This window comes from Lepus europaeus, chromosome 7 (genome assembly GCF_033115175.1).
Source record: "Lepus europaeus isolate LE1 chromosome 7, mLepTim1.pri, whole genome shotgun sequence".
In the NCBI taxonomy this organism is placed as follows: domain Eukaryota; kingdom Metazoa; phylum Chordata; class Mammalia; order Lagomorpha; family Leporidae; genus Lepus; species Lepus europaeus.
The window spans coordinates 105,446,288-105,471,483 of NC_084833.1; the positions used below are offsets into that span (position 1 = coordinate 105,446,288).

The 25,196-nt window shown below is 43.8% G+C and overlaps 1 protein-coding gene and 1 pseudogene across 6 annotated transcripts in view; one reads left to right on the forward strand and one right to left on the reverse strand.

Annotated features, from left to right (window-relative positions):
• The window catches only part of SIK3 (SIK family kinase 3), a 242,380-nt gene that overhangs the window by 188,209 nt on the left and 28,975 nt on the right, over positions 1–25,196 (reverse strand). The window lies entirely within an intron of this gene.
• On the forward strand, positions 15,717–16,554 carry LOC133764882 (small ribosomal subunit protein uS15m-like; annotated as a pseudogene).

Consider the following 25,196-nt stretch of genomic DNA (forward strand, 5'->3'; position numbering starts at 1 on the left):
CCGGGATAGAATCCAGCGCCCCAACCGGGACTAGAACCCGGTATGCCGGCGCCGCAAGGAGGATTAGCCTGTTAAGCCACGGCGCCGGCCGTAAGTTCTTAATTCATGTTTAATTCACTTGAAGGCTACTGTCCCATATAACAGTTCAGGTCAATAAAATATTTATGTCAAATAAGTATCTGACCATAGCAAACATTAACAATATTAATTATTGGGATAGATCGGAAGCCACATGCCCTAAACCAACATATCCAACAATGTTTTATCAATAAACAAAGGAATGCCAAAAATTCCATTTAAAACTGTTCTATGGAGGCAGGTGCTGTGGCACAGAAGGTTGAGCCATGTCCTGCAGCCCCAGCATCCCATATGGGCACCAGTTTGAGTACCCCCTGCTTCATTTTCAATCCAGCTCCCTGCTGAAAAGCATGGGAAAGCAGCAGAACATGGCCCACATGGGAGACCCAGAAGAAGCTCCTGGCTCCTGGCTCCTGGCTCCTGGCTCCTGGCTTTGGCCTGGCCCAGCCCTGGCCACTACAGCCACTTGGGGAGTGAACCAGCAGATGGAAGACTTCTCTCTCCGCCTCTGCCTCTGTCTCTCCCTCTCTGTCACTCTACCTTTCAAATAAATAAATCTTTACCAAAAAAACAACTTTTCTTTTTTTTTTTTTTTTTTTATTATTTTTGACAGGCAGAGTGGACAGTGAGAGAGAGAGACAGAGAGAAAGGTCTTCCTTTGCCGTTGGTTCACCCTCCAATGGCCGCCGCGGTAGCGCGCTGCGGCCGGCACACCGCGCTGATCCGATGGCAGGAGACAGGTGCTTATCCTGGTCTCCCATGCGGGTGCAGAGCCCAAACACTTGGGCCATCCTCCACTGCACTCCCTGGCCACAGCAGAGAGCTGGCCTGGAAGAGGGGCAACCGGGACAGGATCGGTGCCCCGACCGGGACTAGAACCCGGTGTGCCGGCGCTGCAAGGCGGAGGATTAGCCTGTTGAGCCACGGCGCCGGCCAAAACAACTTTTCTAAAAGAGTTTAATATTCATAGAAAAATATTTCAGTTGGTCAGAGCAAACCTGTACCATGTACTTCTGTGCATGCATGACAAGGCATACTATCTATACTACAATTCCTGTTTAGACAAGATTATGAGTCCCAGTGACTAAATTTTAATTATGACTCATCTAACAAGCCAAGACACACCACTAAACAAAAAGTACACTGCTGACTTTGAGATTTTGTGATAGAAAAATACAATAAAGTCTTCCAGAAAATAATGTTTCCTTCTTCAGCATCAAAAGACCCCACGCCTGGTGACTTTAAAGACCTCTCCCCCTCATATTTTGTACCACTTAAAAGTCGGGGATGGAGCAGGCATTTGGCCTAAAGGTTAAGATGCCCCCATCCCACCTCAGAGCACCTATGGTCAATTCCTAACCCCAGCTCCCGACACCAGCTTCCCACTGATGCAGGTGGTGGTAGACAGTAGTGATGGCTTAAGTGACTGGGATATTGCCACTCACATGGGAAACTTGAATTGCATTCCCTCTGACTAGTTTGGCCCCAGTCATTGCAGGCACCTGGGGAGTGAACCACCAGATGGGAGTTTTCCCTCTCTTTCTCTCCCTCATTAATTAATGAAATTAATGAATTAATTTTTTGGGTAAAATAGTTAAAGTCCAATTTAAGTTCCTACCTAAAGAAGGCAAACTATCCATTACAGGATCTGATAGTAGATAAATAACAATATCTGTAAATCAGCCATAGAATTTATTTCAGTTACCTTTGTTGGCTTCCAATAATAGAGACAGCATTTAAGAACAAACACAGGAGATGAAGACTGGTTAAATTGATAATATTTGTATACATTTATCTACCACAAGCTAATTTTACACACTTCAATGATCCCTATAGCCTCTAAGAACACAAAACAGAAGCAGAGTCTTCTGTTCTAAAAATTGTTTAGAGAGGACTTGTCAATATTTAACCAAATATCTGCTTACTGATGGGGAAAAATCTCTGTTCACAAGCCAAGTGCCTTGTGAGAATGAGAGCTGCATACGGCATCTCCCCTCTCTGGCCTCCTAATCCCACATCAGGTTGTAGTTATTCTTGTACTACAAGCGTATCAGTTTCAGAACGTAAGCCTCATAAACCCCCAGGAAAGCCACTCTAGTGGAACTGTTCCAGAGTTTCACTTTGGCTCCATAAAGAACCTAGGAGGCCCCATCCATGACATGAGTGAACAGTAATTGCTCTATTAGTTTCCACCTCTGACCTATAAAGCCCAAAGCCTGGAGCTGTCTATAATCCATAAGCCATTTTAATATTCTGCAAGAACATTGCAAAAATGTGGCTTGAGTTACTAATCCTGGGTAGAATTTGTTCTAATTCTCAAAAAATAGGGGAAATTCTCTCTCTCTCTCTCTCTCTCTCTCTCTCTCTCTTAAACGTGTTGTGATGAGACAACACTTTTATGAAAGGTCTGTAACAGAATATCTTAATCACACCTGAGATAAAAATAAAAAGTTGTGAGCTATTCTCCTCCACACATTACATTAACTAAGTAGTCTGCTTCATTATTCTGGTATCTATTCCTAAAGTTTACTACAGTAAATAACTCTTCTAGAACTAATAGACTGGGTAAAAATGCATGACCTCGATGGGTAGATTCCGAACATCAGATATAGAAGACTATCCAGTTTAAACTTTTTGCTATGAGAAAATGAGAGTTTCAATATGTTGTGATTTAGCCAAGGTCAGATGGCTTGCGGTACACTCAGGACAAGAATTAGGGTGTCCCGGCCCAGTCTCACATTCATTCTGACCACAAGAACCAGACAATGAGAGAAAGCACTACTATTCATTGGTAGTAAGTGCAGTAGGCACTTTCCCTATCCATCTGTCTTTTAAAATATACAATCTCTCTCTGTTCTACACAATAGCCTATGTGGTAACAAAGCACATATGAGCTAAATCAGTATGCAAGGGTCATTTTTAAAAAACATGACACAACACTAAGGCATAATGCCCACATTAAGTAAGAAGCAAAATACTGTGACACAATGAAGGCTTTATTTAAGCCAAGTGATTTATATATGCCACCACTTCACCAATCACCTAAGACACTTCTTGTGGGCAGAAACAGTTTCTTCTCAATCTCTGTATCCGCACAACTAAAACAGTTAACTTCATGAACCCATTAAATTTGAAAAAGCCGGGGGGCAGCACTGTGGCACGGCAGGTAGAAGCCACAACCTGTGGCACTGGCATCCAATATGGACGCCAGTTCAAGTCCCAGCTGCTCCTCTTCTCATCCGATCCAGCTCTCTGCTATGGCCTGGGAAAGCAGTAGAAGATGGCCCAAGTGCTTGGGCTCCTGCACCCGCGTGGGAGACCCGAAAGAAGCTCCTAGCTCCTGGCTTTGGATCAGTGCAGCTCCAGCCGTTGCGGCCATCTGGGGAGTGAACCAGCGGATGGAAGATCTTTCTGTATGTCTCTCCCACTCTCTCTGTAACTCTCTCTCTCTCAAATAAATAAATTAATTAATCCTGAATAAAAAAAGAGTATTCCCCTGACTATTTTCAGTTTGACATCTAAAATTTTTCATCGTAAGTTTGAATTCCCACAAAGACCATACTTTCATTCATATAAAGTTATTTCAAAAGGTTTGTGAATAATTGAATTAAAAGGGAAGTTTATGGGGTGAGTGTTTGGCACAGTAGTTAAGACACCAGTTAGGACATCCATGTCCCATACCAGAGTGCTTGGCTTCAAGTCCCAGCTCCAGCTCCTGATTCCAGTTTCCTGCTAATGCAGATCCTAGGAGACCTGAATTGAGTTCCTGATTTGGGCCCTAGCTGGGCTGGGTTGTACTGTTGTGGGTATTTGGGAAGTGAACCAGTAGATGGGAGTGTGCTCTTGGAGCGAGGGGGAATCCGCCATTCAAACATTTTTTAAAAAAATAAAACATTGTAGGGAGTGGAGTTGGCATTGTGGTGCAATGGGTTAAGCTGCCACCTACAATGCCAACATCCCACTGCTCCACTTCTTCTTTTTTTTTTTTTTTAAGATTTATTTATTTTATTTGAAATTCAGAGTTACACAGAGAAAGAAGGAGAGGCAAAGAGAGAAAGAGGTCTTCCAACCGCTGGTTCACTCCCCAACTGGCCGCAACTGTGCCGATCTAAAGCCAGGAGCCTAGAGCTTCTTCTGGATCTCCCACAGGGATACAGGGGCCCAAGGACTTGGGTCATCTTCTACTGCCTTTCCGGCCATAGTAAAGAGCTGGATCAGAAGTGGAGCAGCTAGGACTCAAACTGGCGCCCATATGGGATGCCAGCACTGCAGGGGGCATCTTTACCTGCTACGCCACAGCGCCGGCCCCACCAACTGCTCCACTTCTAACCCAGCTCCCTGCTAATGTGTCTGGGAAAGCAGAAGATGGTCCAACTACTTGAACCCTTGCACCTACATGTAAGACCTGGATGGAGTTCCAGGCTCCTGGCTTTGGATGGAGTTCCAGGATCCCTGGCCACTGTAGCCCTTTGGGGAATGAGTCAGCAGACTCATTTTCTCTCTCACTCTCACTCTCTCTCTCTATCTCTATCTCTGTAACTCTGCAGTTCAAATAAATAAATAAAAATTTTTAAAAAAATAAAATACTTAATAAGTTCTCTGGATTAATTTATTTTCCAATAATCTAAAAAATTTTTAGGAATTATCAACTATTTAATAAGATAGAAATTACAAAAATATAAATTCCAACTATCCCTATATATATTTTATTCTGAAGGATAAATTCTAGAGGTGTATAAAGTTAGGTATTTTCCAAGGTCTGTTTATCCAATCGTCCCATACAGAAGGCTGCAGTAATATTTATGTTAATTCCATCCTTATCGGATTGGCTGCTTCTTCTACTCAGCCCACTAGGGTAACCGGGCACTGCAGTTACCAGACTAAAGTTTGACAAAGTTACTTGTTCTCTCACTTGTCTTTGACACACTTGGAGATCAAAATGTACGAAGCCTTTTACACACATCTCATCATGCCAGAAAAACAGGTACAGTTTTGAATCACATCACAGTTAAATACAAGTCAATTGCAGAATAAATATTTTTAAAGACACAATTCACATACTATAAAATTTTCCCCTTAAAATGTGTAATTCAGCAGCTCTTATTATCATCAAAAAGTTGTACAACCATTTACCACTAATTCTAGAATATTTACAACACACCAAAAAGAAATCCTGTACCTACTGGCACTCACCATTCCCTCCTCCCTCCAGGAGCCTGGAAACCACTAACTCAAGTACTTGAGCCATTATATGCTGCTTCCTAAACACCTGGAATTGGAGTAGCCAGGACTCCACAACGGGATGCAGGTGTCACGAGCACCACAATGTCTGTCTCATAGGTCCAATTTTTGAAGAACTGTGAAACTGTTTTTCAAAGTAGCTGAAAAACTTTGTATTTCCACTAGCAATGTATGAAGCCTTCAATTCGGAGAAAAAATTTTATTTTCTAAAATATCTTCCTTTACAAGCTTTCTGCCTTCCTTTTTATAAAAACATGTTCTAGGAAGACAAAGGCACTAACAGAGAATATAAATGGTATGACTCTAAAATATTAAGACCAGCTATCCCAACACACTGGAATATTCATTTATATAAATAAGTACTATGCTTCCTTTAATTACTTAAGGAGGTTTACACCCAGTCTGTCTTTAGAAATCGCTTTTTTTATTTTATTTTTTTTTTTTTTTGACAGGCAGAGTGGACAGTGAGAGAGAGACAGAGAGAAAGGTCTTCCTTTGCCATTGGTTCACCCTCCAATGGCCGCCGCGGCTGGTGCGCTGCTGCCGGCGCACCGCGCTGTTCCGATGGCAAGAGCCAGGTGTTTCTCCTGGTCTCCCATGGGGTGCAGGGCCCAAGCACTTGGGCCATCCTCCACTGCACTCCCTGGCCACAGCAGAGAGCTGGCCTGGAAGAGGGGCAACCGGGACAGAATCAGAAATCGCTCTTTTGAAATTATGTTCAAGGACAGGTCTTAAAAGACAGATGAAAGTCAGTCTTTTTTTTTTTTTTTTTTTTTTTTTTTGGACAGGCAGAGTTAGAGAAAGAGAGAAAGGTCTTCATTTTCCGATGGTTCACCCCCTAAATGGCCACTACAGCCGGCACGCTGTGCCAATCCGAAGCCAGGAGCCAGGCACTTCCTCTTGGTCTCCCATAGGGTGCACGGCCCAAGCACTTGGGCCATCCTCCACTGCACTCCCGGGCCACAGCAGAGAGCTGGCCTGGAAGAGGGACCGGGACAGAATCCGGCACCCCAACTGGGACTAGAACCTGGTGTGCCGGCGCAGCAGGCGGAGGATTAGTCTATTGAGCCGCGGCACCAGCCCAAATGTCAGTCCTAACAACGTCATATATCCAGACTCTTTTCATTTTAGGACCATACACCATACTACCCAGCTTGATCACCCACCTGATTTGTTTTAAAGACATAAGTTCATATGATTCCACAAACAAAATCCAGCCTTGAAAAGAAAAAAAAAAATTTAGCCATTAGAATGTATAGGGGCTGGAGTTATGGTGCAATGGGCTAAGCCACAGCCTGCAACACAGGCCAGTTCAAATTCTGGCTGCTCCATTTCCATTCTAGCTCCCTGATAATGTGCCTGGGAAAGCAGCAGAAAATGACCCAAGTCCTTAGACCCCTGCACTAACACAGGGAGACCAAACGAAGTTCTAGACTCTTGGGTTCATCCTGGCCCAGCCCCAGCCATTGCAGCCATTTGGGGAGTGAACCAGCAATAGAAGACCTCTTGATCTCTCTCTCTTTATATAACTCTTTCAGATAGGTAAATCTTTAAAAAAAAAAAAAAAATGGATCTAGGGGCAGTGCCATGGCAAAGTAGGTAACCATCCCATGTGGGTGTCAGTTCGAGTCCCAGTGGCTCCACTTCCAATCCAGTTCCCTACTAATGACCTGGGAAAGCAGCAGAGTATGACCAAGTCCTTGGGCCGCTGCACCCACTTGGGAGACCCAGAAGAAGCTCCTGGTTCCTGGCTTCAGATCACCCCAGCACCAGCCATTGTGGCCATTTGGGGAGTGAACCAGTAGATGTAAGATCTCACTCTCCGTCTCTGTCACTCTCTCACTCTAATTCTGATCTTCAAGTAAATAAATCTTTAAAAAAAAAAAAAAGGATCCATATTACAATTACATAAGATATCGTCATTAGAGGAGCTAGAGGAAGGGTACTAATTTGGCAACTTCTGTGATTCTGTATTTCAAAATAAAGATTTTCTAAAAATGGATCTTAAAAGCACTTCAAAAGGAAAATGGGAAGAAAAAGGAAGATATTCTGGATAGGTACAAAGGGAAAATGCAATTCATATTAGAGGAATCATAACTAGCCCAGATAAACCAAAAAGTTTATTCTAGGCCACAAAAAAAGAGAAAAGGTAACCATAGCTGAACTGTAGATAGTTCTATACTGGTTCATTTTGTGTCAGCTTGACTGAGCTAAGGGATGCCCAGACAGCTGGTAAAACATTATTTCTGGTTGTGTCTATGAGCATGTTTCTAGAAGAGATTAGCACTTGAATCACTAAACTAAGAAAATTCACCTCAACGATCTGAGTGGACACCACCTAATTTTTAGAGGGTCCTTACCCCAAGAAAACAAAAAGGCAAAAGAAAGGCAGAGGAAGGTGACAAAGCTGCTGTCTCATCTTGAGCTGGGATATTCATTTTCTTCTGTCCTCAGACAACAAAGGGCAATCATTTCTCAGCCCTTCCGACTCCAGGATTTACAACGGGACACTACCTCTCCCAGTTCCCAGGCTTTCAGCCTTGGCTCCTCTAGTTCTCAGGCCATTAGACTCCAAATGAATTACACCACCAGATGTCCTGGCTCTCCAGCTTGCAGGTATCATACCATGGGACTTCTCAGCCTAGATAACTATGTGAACGAATTACCACCATAAATCTCCTCTTTATCTACCTATCCATCCATCCATTGTAGTGATTCTGTTTCTCTGGGGAATCCTGATATAAATCCAGAATGTCAAGACTCAGAGTTCGGAACTTACCCTGCATACAATGGCGTACTCTTGAAAGGTTTTTTATATATAACGCATAAAACAAAATCAAAGCAGGATTTAAAAAGATTAATATGGGGGCCAGCGCTGTGGCGTACCCGATAAAGCCACCACCTGCAGTGTTGGCTTCCCATATGGGCACTGGTTCGAGTCCCAGCTGCTCCACTTCCAATCCAACTCTCTGCTGTGGCCTGGGAAAGCAGTGGAAGATGGTCCAAGTCCTCAGGCCCCTGCACCCGCATGGGAGACCTGGAAGAAGCTCCTGGCTCCTGGCTTCGGATCAGCACAGCTCCAGCCATTGTGGCCAATTGGGAAGTGAACCAGCAGATGGAAGACCTCTCTCTCTCTCTGTAACTTTGACTTTCAAATAAATAAATAAATCTTTAAAAAAAAAGAGAGAGAGAGAGAATAAAGTCCAGGAGCTGGCATTGTGGTATAGTAGATAAAGTTGTCTCCCACAACTGTCATCCCATATAGATACCAGTTTGTGTCCTGCCTGCTCTTCTTCTGATCCAGCTACCTGCTAATGGCCTGGGGAAAACAGTGCAAGATGGCCCAAATGCTTGGGCCCCTGTCAATCATGTGAGAGTCCCAGATGAAGCTCCTGGGTCCTGGCTTCAGCCTGGCTCAGTACTGGCTGTTGCAGCCATCTGAGAAGTGAACCTGTGGATAGAAGATTCTCTCTCTCTCTCTCTCTCTCTCTAACTCTGACTTCCAAACTAAATAAATCTTTAAAAAATAATAATAATAAAATTCAAAAGGAAGAAACCACTCTACTTACATACAACAAAACAAAACAAAACAAAAAAGGTCTGATAGTAGACTTTCTAGCCTTGGAATATATAGCTACTTAAGTAAAATGTATGAGAAGGTCTCCTATGTTCTGGGAGTACCTTCTTGCTGTAATCTCCCTACAGGTTCCTATCTATTGTAATAGCAAATTTCTGAATGAAAAGCCTGCAGAGGTCTCGTCCCGAACAGTTTGGAGTCTCTAATGACATACTTCAGAGGGCAATCATTTCCAGGAGACACAAGATGCTAGTTGTTGTGATACAAGAGGATCTAGCACTTTATTATGGGCTAAGCAAAACAGCACAACTGACTAAATGCTTGTTGAGGTCACACAGTATACTAGACACTGTGACTGATTAAAACAGTTCCACTAGGGTAGGCATTTAGCCTACTGATTAAGACACCCACCAGCTGAGATGCCCACATCTCACATCTGAGTGCTAGCATTTGATTTTGGCTCTAGCTCCTGCTTCAAAAGCTTCCTGCTGAGACTTCATTTGAGGCCCCCACTCCCAGCTTTGGCTTCAGCCCTGCCTAAGGGCCACTGCAGGGGAGTAAACTATTAGATGAGAGCACTCAGGTGCTTGGGCCCCTGCCAGCCACATGGAAGACCCAGATAGAGTGCCGGGCTCCCGGCTTCAGCCCGGTCCAGCCCCTGCTGTTGCAAGCATTTGAGGAGTGAATAGTGGATAGAAAACCTCCCTCTTCTGTTTCTCCCACTCTATTACTCTGCCTTTCAAATAAATTAATAAAATTTAAAAAGAAAAAGAATTACAAAAGTCCCACTTTCAAAGAAGCCACAGTCCACTGGGAAAAATACACACACACACACAAAAAAACTGTAATAACAACTGGTAAATGCTATTATAGAGGTATCTAAGAAATGCTTTGCAAATAAAAATAATATGGAGTACTTAGCATGTACATGCTCTTTTCAAAGTATTTTTCCTATATTAAATTTCTTAACTCTCACAAGAGTAATACTGTCCACTTTTTATACATGAAGACTGAGACACAAAGAGGTTAAATAGTTTTATTCCAGTTTTATGGCTACCTTATAAACCTGGGCAGTCTGGCTCCAAAAAGGACTTAACTGTCCACCATATTGCTTCTTAATAAAGGACCAATTAATGTTGTCTTGTAGGGCAGTTAAGACTGAAGAGAGAGAAGAGCAGACATTATGGCACAGGAGGTTAAGCCACGGTTTGGGTCACCCACATCCCATACAGGAATGCCAATATGAGTCCGGGCTTCCCTGCTTCCAATCCAGCTTCCTGATTACGCATCATCGGAGGCAGCAGATGATGATCAGGTGCTTGGCACCTACCACTCATGTGGGACACTCGCACGGAGTTCCAGGCTCCGGCCTTCTGCCTGGCCCAGCCCTCGATATTGTAGGCCTTAAAATATGAATCAGCAGAAGAAAGAGCAATCTCTCTCCCCCTCTACCTTTCAAGCAGATAAAAAATAAATTATCTTAAAAAAAGTGTGAAGGGGAGACAGTACACGGCATATTCTAGACCTACCAGTGAAAGATGACCAGGAATTCCCCAGGCAGGCATTTAGGATGGAAGGCTGGATGCTTATTTGCAGGGAGTGGTGGAGGAGACCGCACTCTATGCAAAAACAACGCAGGAGCCTAACAGCAGGTCAGGGACAACAGCCTGAGATTTACCGTCCAAGGAAGAGTCATGGAGTGGTAAGTATCTACTGGACTTAACACGGTAGGGCTCCTAGGTCCCAGGAACAAGAGCGGAGGACATAGAAGAAGGCCGGTGTAATGGGCCTTAGAGGCTTTATGTTTCAGGTCCCATCTGAGGCCTTGCCTGCTGAGTGGTAGGAGCCTATCTGCCTACCATAAAGATAAATCTGGATGAAAGGAGGAAGGTGGCCCAGAGGCCAGGAGGCCAATTACATTATCACAATAATTCTACCAAGAAGTGATAAGGAATGGATGGACACAAGCAGATGCTTCTGAAGTGGAATTCTCAGTACTTGGCGACTGGTTGCATGGGGAAGATAAGGAGAAGGCAGACAGGCAAAGTTATTTCTGTTCTGGGCAGAAGGAAGACAAAATTCTACAAGACAAAAATAAAGGCAGCTAATATTTATTAAGCACCAGTATATATGACCACCATCCTAAATATTTTCACAATTCTCTAATTTAATATTGATAAGGTAGGTTCCATTATTATCACCTATGCAGTAATGGGAAAAGTTTTAGCCTAAGGAAAATAAGTAGGGGTCAGCCTTGTGGTGTAGCAGTAAAGCCACCAACTGTGATGCCAGCATCCCACATGGGCATCAGTTCAAGTCTCAGGTGCTCCACTTTCAATCCAGCTCCTTGCTAATGTCCCTGGGAAAGCAGCAGAGGATGGCCCAGGTACTTGGGCGCCAGCACTCACTGGGAGACCCAGAAGACACTCCTGGCTTCGGACCGGCCCAGCTCCAGGTGTTGCAGCCATTTAGAGAGTGAACCAGCGGGTGGAAGATATTTCTCTCTTTCTCTCTAACTCTGACTTTCAAATAAATAAATTAAAAAAAAAAAAAAGCAGTAGTTTATTCAAGGCCATAGTTATTAAGCACTGAAGCCAGAGAAAGACTCTGACTTTAGATAAATTGAGTTTATATTTGGGGAGGAATTCAAATGTGTATGTCTTGTAGGTAGATAAATATTTTTGTATGAACTTCAGGAAAATCAAGAGTCCTTCAGCTAAAGATTTCTAATAACATCTATGTTATAGAATATAACATCTATATCCTTACTATTTTTTCTATTAGCATTTATCAATCTCTTGCTATAAATAAGACACTTTATTAAATGCTTTTATCATTTAATTCACAAATCAGCACAGAAGTACCAATTTTGCCCATTGTTATGGAGAAACAAACAGAAACACAGAGAAATGAAGCAAATCACTCCATGTCCCTCAGACAGAAAATAATGAACCAGATTCAAATGCTTCTCTTTCCAGTTTGGACCACAGGAAAGAACGAAAGGGGCTAAACGTGGGTTGAAAGGAAAAGCCAAGGACTGAATACAGAACATGATCAAATAGAACAACAAACAATTTTAATAAACAGTAACATATTTGTAAGAGTACACCCAGAAGGTATTCCTGTTTTGAATACTAAAGAAAAAGAAATTTGGGGCCAGCACTGTGACGTAGTAATTAAGCCTCTGCCTGTGGTGCTGGCATCCCATATGAGTGCTGGTTCAAGCGCTAGATGCTCCACTTCCAATCCAGCTCCTTGCTAATGAGCCTGGGAAAGCAGTGAAAGAGGGCCCAAGTACTTGGACCCCTGCACCTTCGCGGGAGATCTGAAGGAAGCTCCTGGCTTCGGATTGGCCAAGCTCCGGCCATTGTGGCCATTTGAGGAGTGAACCAGCATATGGAAGACCTCTCTGTCTCTCCCTCTCTCTAAGTCTGCCCCTCAAATAAATGAAAGAGAGAGAGAGAGAGAGAGAGAGAGAGAGAAAGCAAGCACAAGCACTGTGGCGTACCAGGTAAAGCCGCTGCCTGCGGTGCCAGCATTCCATATGGGCGCCACTTCAAGTCCCGAATACTCCACTTCCAATAAAGTTCTCTGCTGTGGCCTGGGAAAGCAGTAGAAGATGGCCCAAGTCCTTGGGCCCCTGCATTCGCGTGGGAGACTCAGAAGAAGCTCCTGGCTTCAGATCAGCCCAGCTCCGGACAGTGCGGCCATCTGGGGAGTGAACCATTGGATGGAAGACAGACTTTCTCTCTCTCTCTCTCTCTCTCTTTCAAATAAGTAAATAAATCTTTGAAAAATAAAATAAATTTTAAAAAAGAAAAAGAAATTTGTTTTTTAAAGATTTATTTTATTTATTTAAAGGCAGGTGATAGAGAAAGAGGGAGACACAGAGTGAGAAAGAAGATTCTATCCACTGGTTCACTCCCCAAAGGGATGCAAGGGTTTGGGCTGGGCCAGGTAGAAGCTAGGAGCTAGAAACTTTATCCAGATTTCATGCATGGGTGGCAAGGCCATCTTCTGCTGCTTTCTCATGCACATTAGCAGGGAGCTAGACAGGAAGAAGAGCAGCCCCAAAGCATCACTCCAATAGGGGACACCAGTGTCTCAAGTGGTGGCTTAACCCACTGAACAAGAATGGCCCAGGAAATTTTTAATTTTTAGTTTCAATTTCAATAGCCAGGGCTAAGCCAGGCCAAAACCAGGAGCCCATGCCTTGATCTGGGTCTCCCACATGAGTGAGTGGAAGGGACCTAAGGACTTGGGCCATCTTCTGCTGCCTCCCAGGGTACACATCAGCAGAAAGCTGGATTGGAAGCGGAGGAGTCAGAACTCAAAACAGAGACCATGGAATGTGGGCATCCCAAGTCACCAAGAGCCGCCCAGGGAAGGAAAAATTGTAAAGAAAAAAAGAGAAGTTGGCCGGTGCCGTGGCTCACTAGGCTAATCCTCCGCCTGCGGTGCCGGCAACCCGGGTTCTAGTCCCGGTTGGGGCGCCGGTTCTGTCCCGGTTGCTCCTCTTCCAAGCCAGCTCTCTGCAGTGGCCTGGAGGGCAGTGGAGGATGGCCCAGGTGCATGGGTCCCTGCACCCTCATGGGAGACCAGGAGGAAGCACCCAGCTCCTGGCTTCAGATCGGCACAGTGCCGGCCGTAGTGGCCATGTGGGGGGTGAACCAACGGAAGGAAGAAAGACCTTTCTCTCTGTCTCTCTAACTCTGCCTGTCAAAAAATATTTTTTTAAAATTAAAAAAAAAAAAAAGAAAGAAAAAAGAGAAGTCAGAAGTGTCACACAAATAGAAAAGTTTAAATTAGGTAGCTGGGATTAGCAACAAAGCACTGGTAACCCTTCCCAGCATAGTTTCAGTGACACTGCTGGGACAGATTACATAGAAATAAGAGAGTAGGGGAGGTAAAGAATAATAAAAGTTTGGTGATAAAAAAGAGGCAGGAATCTGTGAGTGTTTTCTCTAGGCTTTAAGGGTCACATCCTGTCTCATATTTTCCTTCTTTTTTTTTTTTAACACCCTTTTAAAACTGTGAAAGTATTTTTAGCTGGGAATGGGAAACAGACAAAAACAAGCGGCAGAGCAGATTTGAGCACTGGCAATCATTTGCTAACACCTCTCCAGAGCACGGTGGTCAAAAGCACAGATTGAAGCCACACTAACTAGGTTAATATCCAACTAATCATTATCCGGGCAATCTTGAGAGGGTCACTCACCTTTTGTATGCCTTTTTTCCTTACCTGTAAAATGAGGAAGATAGCAGGCACTGCCTCATCAGGCAAAGATAAGGAAATACAGGCAAAGTTCGCCAGGTAACTTTAAACACTTACACAGTTTGCTATGTTTGTTTGAGAGCATTACTGGCTCCTTTAAAGAGAAATAAAACTAGGGCCTGTACTGTGGCATAGTAGGTTAAGCATCCCATATGGGTGCCAGCTCTAGTCCCGGCTGCTCTACTTCCGACCCAGATCCCTGCAATGACCTGGGAAAGTAGTACAAGAGGACTCAAGTCCTTGAGCCCCTGCACCTGCGTGGGAAACCTGGAAGAAGCTCCTGGCTCCTGGCTTTGGATCGGCTCAGCTTCAGCTGTTGCAGCCAATTAGGGAGTGAACCAGCGGATGGAAGACCTCTCTCTCTCTCTCTCTGCCTCTCCTTTCTCTGAGTAACTCTGACTTTCAGCCAAACAAACAAATCTTTAAAAAAAAAAAAAAAAAAAGAATTAGGTTGTGAGGGCTCCCCACTTCCTGAATTGGGTTTAGGTACCCTTCTAAAGGGGCAGGATGGAGGGAATCTGTCCCCTTTTGGCCCCCTACCTTCAGTCATGAGAGCACACAGTGTTCTTCCTCTCAAGGGGATAAAGTGTTCTAAGTACTATTTCCAAAGCAACAACTAAACTCTCATCAAACAATGAACCTGCTGTCATCTTGATTATGGTCTTCCTAGCCTCAAAATGTGAGGAAATAAATTATCCAATCTCAGGTACTGTTAAAGCAACACAATTGGACTAAGACAGCTATTACAGAAAAGGAATATATAAGTAGGGAGCATTTGTCAGAGGATGGGCAGTCAGAAGACCACCACAGAGAAGGAGAAATATTAAATGAAAAAGAATTAACTAATAAAACAAAGTCCTGGGGGCAGCATGTGGCACAGCAGGTTAACCCACCACCTGTGATACTGACAATACTGACAACCCATATGGGAGAGACCCAGCTGCTCCATTCCATTCCAACTCCCTGCTAATGCACCTGGGAAAGCAGTAGAAAATGGCCCAAGGACTTGGACTCCTGCCACTCACATGGGAGACCCAGATGGAGTTCCAGGCTCCTGGCTTCTGCCTGGCTCAGTTGTAGCTATTGCAGCCATTTGGGGAGTAAACCAGTGGATGGAAAAATCAACCTCTTCTCCCTCCTCTCTCTTTCACTCTCCCTCTCTCTCTGTAACTCTGTCTTTTAAATACTTTTTAAATTTGTTTACATAAAATAATAAAAGTGCACTCATAGGAGAAAGTTGAACTAAGGCAATGCACATTCATACAATGAAATCTGTGTAGTCACTTAAAAGAAATATAAATAGGCTGCATGGGAAGAATTCTATAATTCATTATTTGGTTAAACTGAGATAATTATAGTGCCCCATGCAGTTGTACCCAGAGTTGTATGCAAAGAAACCCTATGTACTTTATCTTTTTTCCCTTAACGGTGACATCTTGCAAAACTATAGTTCAACATCATAATTTTTAATTTAAAAAACTCAGAATAAGAAACACATCGATTGGTCGAGCCTGAGGCAGCATGGCGGCGCCCATGTAACCTGGTCCCTACCCTGGAGGACTGCTGTGGCGTGGGTGCAGCCGAGGTCAGAAGTCAGCATGCTAAGAGCCGCGTGGAGGAAGCTGAGTGCCCTTCGAATCCGGGCAGTGACTCCGGCCCCAGGCTTTAGGCTGCCGAGCGGTGGGAGCACCGGGCTTCCCTTGGATCAGCAGGGCTTGCAACCGTGAAGTCTCCTGCTCCAGGCTGCCCGCGGACTTACCAGCCAGAAACCAGTCCAGCCCATCCAAGACAATGACCTCCCTCCTTCTACGCTGCTCAAAGACTACCAGAACATTCCTGGGATTGACAAGGTGGATGACGTCGTGAAGAGACTGCTGTCTTTGGAAATGGCCAACCGGAAGGAAAAGCTAAAAGCCATTCAAGAACAGTTGATGAACAAGGTTGTGGCAAACCCTAAGGACACCAGTTCCCTGGAAGCTCGAATTGTTGCCTTGACTGTCAAGATCTGCAATTATGAAGAACACAGGCAGAAGCAGCGGAAGGACAAAGCTCATAAGCGCTATCTGCTGATCAGCGTCAATCAGAGGAAAAAGATGCTCAAAACCCTCCGCAAGACCAACTATGAAGTCTTTGAGAAGACGTGCAGGGAGCCGGGTTCGAGTACACCTTCCCCGCTCTGTACTACCCCAGAGCACATCGCCGCTTCCTCGCCAAGAAGGCTCTGTGCATTCAGGTTTTCCAGGAGGTGCAAAAGCTAAAGAAGCAAATAAGGGCTTTAAAAGCAGCAGCCGCAGCCCAAAAACAAGGATCCACGGAGAACCCAGCAAGCACTCCCACAGCCTTGCCAGAGACACGCCAGAAAACACACCAAGAGGGCCAATAAAGTCTGTTAGAATCTTTCAAAAAAAAAAAAAAAAAAAACAACTCAATACTATTCAGATTACATACATTCCCCTTGTGTATCCACACAATTTGTACATTTACAAAGAAGTTATACATTTAATTGCTAGTAGCTGACCCATCTAGAAAGTATGAGAGGTTACAGAAAATGGAGGATATATGCTTTTATGTTGACTCACACTAATTTTTCCTATGAACTACTTCTGGAATATAAAAGGTAAACAAGCAGAGAGGTTAGATTTGAAATAAATACAGGTACCTATTCCTTCAACCAAAGGCGTTCAGTATTTGGAAGCAGAAGGAAGGAAACCTGAGAAAGACCACACTGATAGCCACTATTCAGTCAGCTAAATGGAATGTCACAAGGACTGTCACTACTCAGTGGCAGCTTCGGTCTTAGACACTGAAGATCTGAAAATTAATCAGACAGGTGCAATCTCTGACCTCAAGGCACTTAAAGCCTTCCATAGAAGATGGACATATTAACAACAACAACAACAAAAATACACAATTAAAATTGGGACCAGCGCTGCGGCATAGCGGGCAAAGCCACCGTGCAGTGGCCAGCATGCATATATATGGGTGCCAGTTCGAATCCCGGCTGCTTCACTTCCAGTCCAGCTCTCTGCTATAGGCTGGGAAAGCAGTAGAAGATTGCCCGAGTCCTTGGCCGCTGCACTTGTATGAGAGACCTGGAAGAAGTTTCTGGCTCCTGGCTTCAGATCGGCCCAGCTCTGGTCATTGTGGCCACCTGCGGAGTGAACCAGCGAATGGAAGACCTCTCTTTCTCTCTGCCTCTGCCTCTCTATAACTTTGCCTTTAAAAAAAATAAACAAACACATATTTTTTAAAAATAGACACAATTAGAATCACCATGACAATACAGCACAACAGTTTAGAACACAGGCTCTGTAGTTTGTTTGCCTGGGTTCAAATCCCAACACTTCTACAAAACAACTGAGCAACTTTGGACACTTGATTCATAACCTGTAATGCTCTTCATTCCAATTGTGTCATCTATAATAATTGTTATAGTTCCTATTTATTTAGTGACCTATCTAACGCATTGGATTGCTGTGAAGACTAAAGAGGATCATATGTATAAAATGCTTCGAACAGGGACCCAGTATTGTGGTGCAGCAGGTAAAGCGGTGCCACCCGCAACGTCAGCACCCCATATGGGTGCCAGTTCATGCCCTGGCTATTCCACTTCTGACTCTGCCCCCGACTAATGGCCTGGTAAAAACAGCACAAGATGGTCCAACTGTTTGGGACCCTGCCACCCAAGTTGGGAGATCTGGATGAAGCTCCAGGCTCCTGGCTTTAGCCAGGTCCAGAGACAGCCATTGTGGCTATCTGGGGAATGAACCAATAGATGGAAATCCTCTCTCTTTCTCTGTCTCTCCCTCTCTGTGTAACTCTTTCAAAATAAATAAATAAATCTTTTATTAAAAATGCTTAGAACAATCGCTGGTACACAAAAAATACTTAAATGTTTGCTGTTACTATTGTTCTAAGTTTTACTACTACTATTAGTTATTTGAGAAGGAATCTAATCTACCTTCAGGCAAAAGGAAGATCAAAACTTCCTTAAGAAAATAACATATATTGGCGGCCAGTGCTGTGGCACAGTGAGTTAACACCCTGGCCTGAAGCGCGAGCATCCCATACAGGCACCGGTTCAAGTCCTGGCTGCTCCACTTCCAATCCAACTCTCTGCTATGGCCTGGGAAAGCAGTAGTAGATGGTCCAAGTCTTTGGGCCCCTGCACTCTCGTGGGAGACCTGGAAGAAGCTCCTGGCTCCTGGCTTCAGATCGGCGCAGCTCCAGCCGTTGTGGCCAACTGGAGAATGAACCATCGGATGGAAGACCTCTCTCTCTCTCTCTCTCTCTCTCGCTCTCTGCCTCTCCTCTCTCTCTGTGTAACTCGACTTTCAAGTAAATAAATAAATCTAAAAAAAAGAAAGAAAGAAAAAGAAAAGTACATTGGGGCCACTCAGTGGCGTAGCAGATAAAGCCACCACCTGCACTGCTGGCATCCCATATGGACCCCAGTTCAAGATTTGGCTACTCCACTTCTGACCCAGCTCTCTGCTATGGCCTGGGAAAGCAGTAGAGGATGGCCCAAGTCCTTGGGTCCCTGCACCCACATGGAAGACCTGGAGGACGCTCCTGGCTCCTGGCTCTTGGCTTTGGATTGGCACAGCTCCAGCCATTGCTGCCACCTGGGGAGTGAACCAGTGGATGGAAGACCTTTCTTTCTCTCTCTCTCTCTCTCTGCTTCTGCTTCTCTGTAACTCTGCCTTTCAAACAAATAAATAAATCTTAAAAAATACATATATAAAGAAAGAAAGAAAAGAACATATAAGCTAAGTCCCAAAGAGGAACACAAACTAAACATACTAAGAGAAAAGGTCTCTATCACAAGGAAGAGGATATACCAAGCCCTATGCTAAGACTGAGCGTGGCATGTTAAGAATCTGAAAAAAAGGGAAGATGGGGCACTGACCAGAGTAAAATGAGACTGGAAAACTAGAAAGGACATGTTAAACATAGAGTTTTATCTTTATCTGAATAATGTAGTATATTATAAAGGAAATAATATAACAGATTTGTCGTTTTTCCCTTTTTCGAAAGTGATTGTGCTAAAGTATGGAGTCAGCTAGGAGGGAGGAAGGTAGCAGGAGCCTAAGGAAAATGGGTAAAAATGTAGAAAGAACATTCTGGTGACAGAGAAATGAAATCAACTACAGACAAAAGAGAAGACGATTAGAAGAGAATAACAGGCACAGACGAGGTTAGAGCTCATGAATTAGTAATAGAACAAATTAATATGATTAAATCATTTCTTTAGGCTCTAGAGCAGGAACACACAAAAAGGGCAGCATTGTTAATCCACAGCTGGAGATCTGCGTGGCATGTGGGAAAGAACAAAGAGGCAGGAGAACTGAGGAGATTTATGACTCATTGAAAATGACCAACTATGGTGTCCATATGGCATAAGGCTATGCCAGGAAAAATGTCACAAACTGGGAAACAAGGAAGATACAAGGGGTGGTAGGCCCTGGTGAAATCAGAGAATAAATTCAGCAAATGGCAGCACTAAGACGAAAAAAAATTATGTTCAGAAAGTAAAACTTCCAACTTCATGATTTCAGAAGTAGAAGTCTGAATGGCCATGAAATTAAAACTGCTATAAAAGTGGAGGGACAAACAGCTAAGCCAAAAAACATCAGTCAGAATGAGATCAGAATGTTGGATGAGGAATCAACATGGACACTCAATGTACACGAATGGAAGGAGTAAACTTAAGGTCTTCCATCTGCTGGTTCACTCCCCAAATGGCTGCCACGGCCGGAGCTGCGCCAATCCGAAGCCAGGAGCCTCTTCCTGGTCTCCCATGCAGGTGCAGGAGCCAAGCACTTGAGCCATCCTCCACTGCCTTCCCGGGCCACAGCAGAGAGCCGGACTGGAAGAGGAGCAACCCGGACTAAAACCCGGAGCCCATATGGGATGCTGGCGCTGCAGGCGGAGAATTAACCAAGTGAGCCACGCACGGCGCTGGCCCCATCTTCTTCTTCTTCTTCTTCTTTTTTTTTTTTTTTTTTAAAGATTTACTTATTTATTTGAAAGGCAGAGTTTAGAGAGAAAGAAAGAAAAAGACAAAGCTGGAGAGATCTTCCATCTACTGGTTCATTCCCCAAATAGCTGCAATGGCTAGAGATGGGTCAGGCCAAATCTATGAGCCTGGAGTTCCATCTGGGTCTCTAAGACAGGTGGCAGGGGCCCAGGCACTTGGGCCATCCTCTGCTGCTTCCTAAGACACATTAGTGGGAAGCCGGAACAAAGCAAAGTAGCCAGTACTCAAATTGGCACTCCAATATGAGAGGTGGCAGCTTAGGTCACAATGCCAGCCCCCAATGAGCATTTTTTTAAACTTGCCTTTGTTTAATTAAAAAAGAAAAAACATCTAGTATACTCATGTTACAAATACATTCACATTATATAAAGTGCTATATAATGAAGTTGAACATCTTTGTACTTGATTATTATTTATGGCCTTTGTCTATTTTCCTGCTCAACTATGGTCTTTTTACTTTTAAAAAGATAAATATGCAGGTCAGCATCATGGCATAACAGGTAAAGCCACTACCACCTGCGATGCCCACATCCTATATGGGCGCCGGTTCAAGTCCCAGCTGCTCCACTTCCGATCCAGCTCTCTGCTATGGCCTGGGAAAGCAGTAGAAGATGGCCCAAGTCCTTGGGCTCTGCACCCATGTGGGAGACCCAGAAGAAGTTCCTGGTTCCTGCCTTCAGCCTGACCCACTCCTGGCCATTGTGGCCATTTTAGGAGTGAACCAGTAGATGGATGATCTCTCTGGCTTTGTCTTTGTCTTTCTTTGTTTATAACTCTCTGTGTCTCTCTTCTCTGTAACTCTGCCTTTCAAACAAATAGAATAAATCTTTTAAAAAAGTAAAAATAGAAATAAAAAATACAATTTAGCATGTTATCAGACTTTAAAATCATTCACTGCTACCCAGAACTAGATTTGTCAACTTTTATAACGTATATAAGGGCCCCCTTTTTAAAAGACACCTTGAAGCAGAACTTCAACTAAACTTATATTCTTCCCAGAGTATAGGCAGAACAATTAGTAACTAAACGGTTTACAAATTAAGCTCTCTTGAAGCATTCAAAATATTAAAGGTAAGTAATATATCTGAACTGTAATTGATTTTCAGTTGCTAAAAACCTTGGATAAAATTCAGGAATTGATCTCTAGAAAGTAATTTTTTTCCCTAGTGGTTCTTGCCCAATGTAAAATAGGATGTGGTTTGGCTTCCTGCCCTGCTCTGATAAATCCCAAGCTACTTTATTACTTTAAAAAATGAAAAAAGTAGAATGAGCATTTAGACTAGAGGCTAAGACATGCATATCTCTGAGTGCCTTGGTTCCATTCCTAGCTTTGACTCCTGATTCCAGTTTCCTGCTAAAATAGATCCTGTGAGGTTGCAGTCATGGTGCAAGTAATTGAGTTCCTGTCATTGACCTGGACTGAGTTCCCAGCTCCTGGCTTTAACCTTCACCTATCCCCAGTCATTGGGGCATTTGGGGGGTGAATCAGCAGATGAGAGCGCGCTCTCTCTCTCTATGTTAACTTTTTTTTTTTTTCTTTTTTGACAGGCAGAGTGCATAGTGAGAGAGAGAGACAGAGAGAAAGGTCTTCCCTTTTGCCATTGGTTCACCCTCCAATGGCCGCTGCGGCCGGCACATCTCGCTGATCCGAAGCCAGAAGCCAGGTGCTTCTCCTGGTCTCCCATGCAGGTGCAGGGCCCAAGCACTTGGGCCATCCTCCACTGCCTTCCTGGGCCATAGCAGAGAGCTGGCCTGGAAGAGAGGCAACCGGGATAGAATCCGGCGCCCCAACCGGGACTAGAACCCGGTGTGCCAGCGCCGCAAGGCGGAGGATTAGCCTGTTGAGCCACAACGCCAGCCTCTATGTTAACTTTTAAACAAATAAAGGAGGAGTGAAAACTGAATTTTTTTTTCTAAGTAGAAAGCATTCATGTATACATTTATTTTATTAAATATATAAATACATAATATAAAAACTACACATAAGTCATTGATGATCGCTTTTTTACAATTTCCAAAGAATAATTCTACATTTACTGGATCCTTGCCTAGAGATGAAGGCCAAAGGACAAAACTACTGGTTTTCTCCCTATTCAACTTTTTCCATTTGACATTTACATAGTACAACATAAAAACGATACTCTGAAAACTGAATTTTTAACTTTAACTATAAACTATGTAAAAACAGCAAAATAGGATCTGGCATGACCACCTGCAACACTAACATCCCATGTGAACCCCGGTTCAAGTACTGGCTGCTCCATTTCCGGTCCAGTTCTCTGCTAATGCACCTGGGAAAGTAGTGGAAAATGGCCCCTAATTATTCACCACCCAAATGAAATGGGGTATGGGGATGCCATTCCAGGCTCCTGGCTTCGGCCTGGCCCAACCCTGGCCCTTGCAGCCATCTAAGGATTGAACCAGCAGATAGAATGTTCTTTCTCTCTTTTCCTCCCGCCCTATTCAAATAAATAAATAAAACTTAAAAAAAAAAAAGTAAAATAAAATGTCTCAGATGATCGCACTAAACAATATATCTTATTAATGAAGTAAATGGATTTTTCATTTTTTATGAACACTCACTGAACTTCAGAATAGCCCATGAGAACAAATATTTTACCTTATACTTTATTTACTTGATTTGAAAGCATGAAAACATACATATATCACAAAAATATTCTATATAAAAGTGTTGAACAAAAGTGATATGTCTGGGGCCAGCGCTGTGGCTTAGTGGGAAAACTGCCGCCTGCAGTGCTGGCATTCCATATGGGCACCAGTTCAAATCCTGCTGCTCCACTTCTGATCCAGCTCTCTGCTATGGTCTAGGAAAGCAGCAGAAGATGGCCCAAGTCCTTGGGTCCCAGCACCCGCATGGGAGATGGGAACAAGCTCCTGGTTCCTGGCTTTGGATCAGCACAACTCCAGATGTTATGGCCATTTGGGGTGTGGACAAACGGATGGAAGACTTTTCTTTCTCTCTGCTTCTGCCCCTCTGTAACTCTGCCTTTCAAATAAATAAATCATTTAAAAAAAAAAAAGTGATGGCTGTTTTCACACAAATCTAGTTCCTTTCTCTATTATCTTCAACTTTAAAATTAATCTTCATATATTGATTTAAATGAAATTCATTCCCCAATTTAATGTTTTTACTCCTATCAATAAACTATGATACCAGCATCATACACCAATACACCAGAGTTTGGGCTTCACTAGAATGTATGATTTTTCTAGATGTGGGTGACTATCACCACACATAAGTTATTTGTCTTTCAAACATAATTAAAATCTGATGATTACTTTTTTTTTTGACAGGCAGAGTGGACAGTGAGAGAGAGAGACAGAGAGAAAGGTCTTCCTTTTCTGTTGGTTCACTCCTCAATGGCCGCTGTAGCCGGTGCACTGTGGCTGGCGTGCTGCGGCCGGCGCACCGCGCTGATCCGATGGCAGGAGCCAGGTGCTTCTCCTGGTCTCCCATGCGGGTGCAGGGCCCAAGGACCTGGGCCATCCTCCACTGCGCTCCCCGGCCACAGCAGAGAGCTGGACTGGAAGAGGAGCCACAGGAACAGAATCGGTACCCCGACCGGGACTAGAACCCGGGGTGCCGGTGCTGCAGGCGGAGGATTAGCCTATTGAGCCGTGGCGCTGGCCAAAATCTGATGATTACTAAAAAACACATTGAAGATGCCCCAGGTACATGAAAAAGTAGCTGGAAGACAGTTTTTATTTGCTTGAGCTATGGATAAATAGCAAAGATTTCTCAGATACATCTCAAAAGCACAACTGGTAAGAGAACAAAATAACAAATATAAACTCTTGCTCTTCAAAAGTCATCGCTCCCTGTTAATGCACCTAGGAAAGCAGCAGAGGATGATCCAAGTGCTTGGGCCCCGGCACCCATGTGGGAAACCTGGAGGAACCTCTTGGCTCCTGGCTTCAGCCTGGGCCAGCCCTGCTGTTGCAGCCACTTAGGGAGTGAACTAGCAGATGGAAGATCTCTTCTCTATGTATTCCCCAACCCCATAACTGTGCCTCCCAAATACATAAAATAAATCTTTTTTTTTTTTTTTAACAAAAAAGTCACTGTTGAGAGAATATAAAGCTAAGTCACAGAATGGAAAAAAAAGACCTGGTTGTTATGGCCATTTGGGAAATGAATCAGTGGACAGAACATCTCTCTCTCTCTGTTTTTCAAATAAATAAATACATTTTAATGGTTCAATTTTATTGAATGCAAATTATACCACAATCAAGTTAATTAAGAATATATACTTTTTTTAACTTTTTTTTTTTTTTTTTGACAGACAGAGTGGATAGTGAGAGAGAGAGAGAAAGGTCTTCCTTTTTGCCGTTGGTTCACCCTCCAATGGCCGCTGTGGCTGGCGCATCTCGCTGATCCAAAGCCAGGAGCCAGGTGCTTCCCCTGGTCTCCCATGCAGGTGCAGGGCCCAAGGACTTGGGCCATCCTCCTCTGCCTTTCCGGGCCATAGCAGAGAGCTGGCCTGGAAGAGGGGCTACTGGGATAGAATCCGGCACCCCGACCGGGACTAGAACCCGGTGTGCCGGCACCGCAAGGCAGAGGATTAGCCTGTTAAGCCACGGCGCCGGCCAATTAAGAATATATTAAGAAGGTATTTTGGAAAAAAAATCTATAAAATTATCATGTTTGTTCCCTAAGATGTTTATGGTACCTCCCATTACATGCTTTCAAATATTTTGACATTCTTATAAAAAAATCTCAGAAAAGGCTAGAATTATCATCCCATTTTACAAATATGAGTTGGGTAGATACACAGGGTAACAATTAGAAGCATGAACTGGGGACTTAACATTGAGAAGACTTGTCAATGGCAATAACACAACTGCACCCAACAGACTGACGGGATAGGATAAAATGAGTATTGATTGGGTCCTGACCTACTTAAAAAAAAATGTGTAGATCCACACAAAAAATAAAGACTATAAAAAACATATTCTCAGGGCTG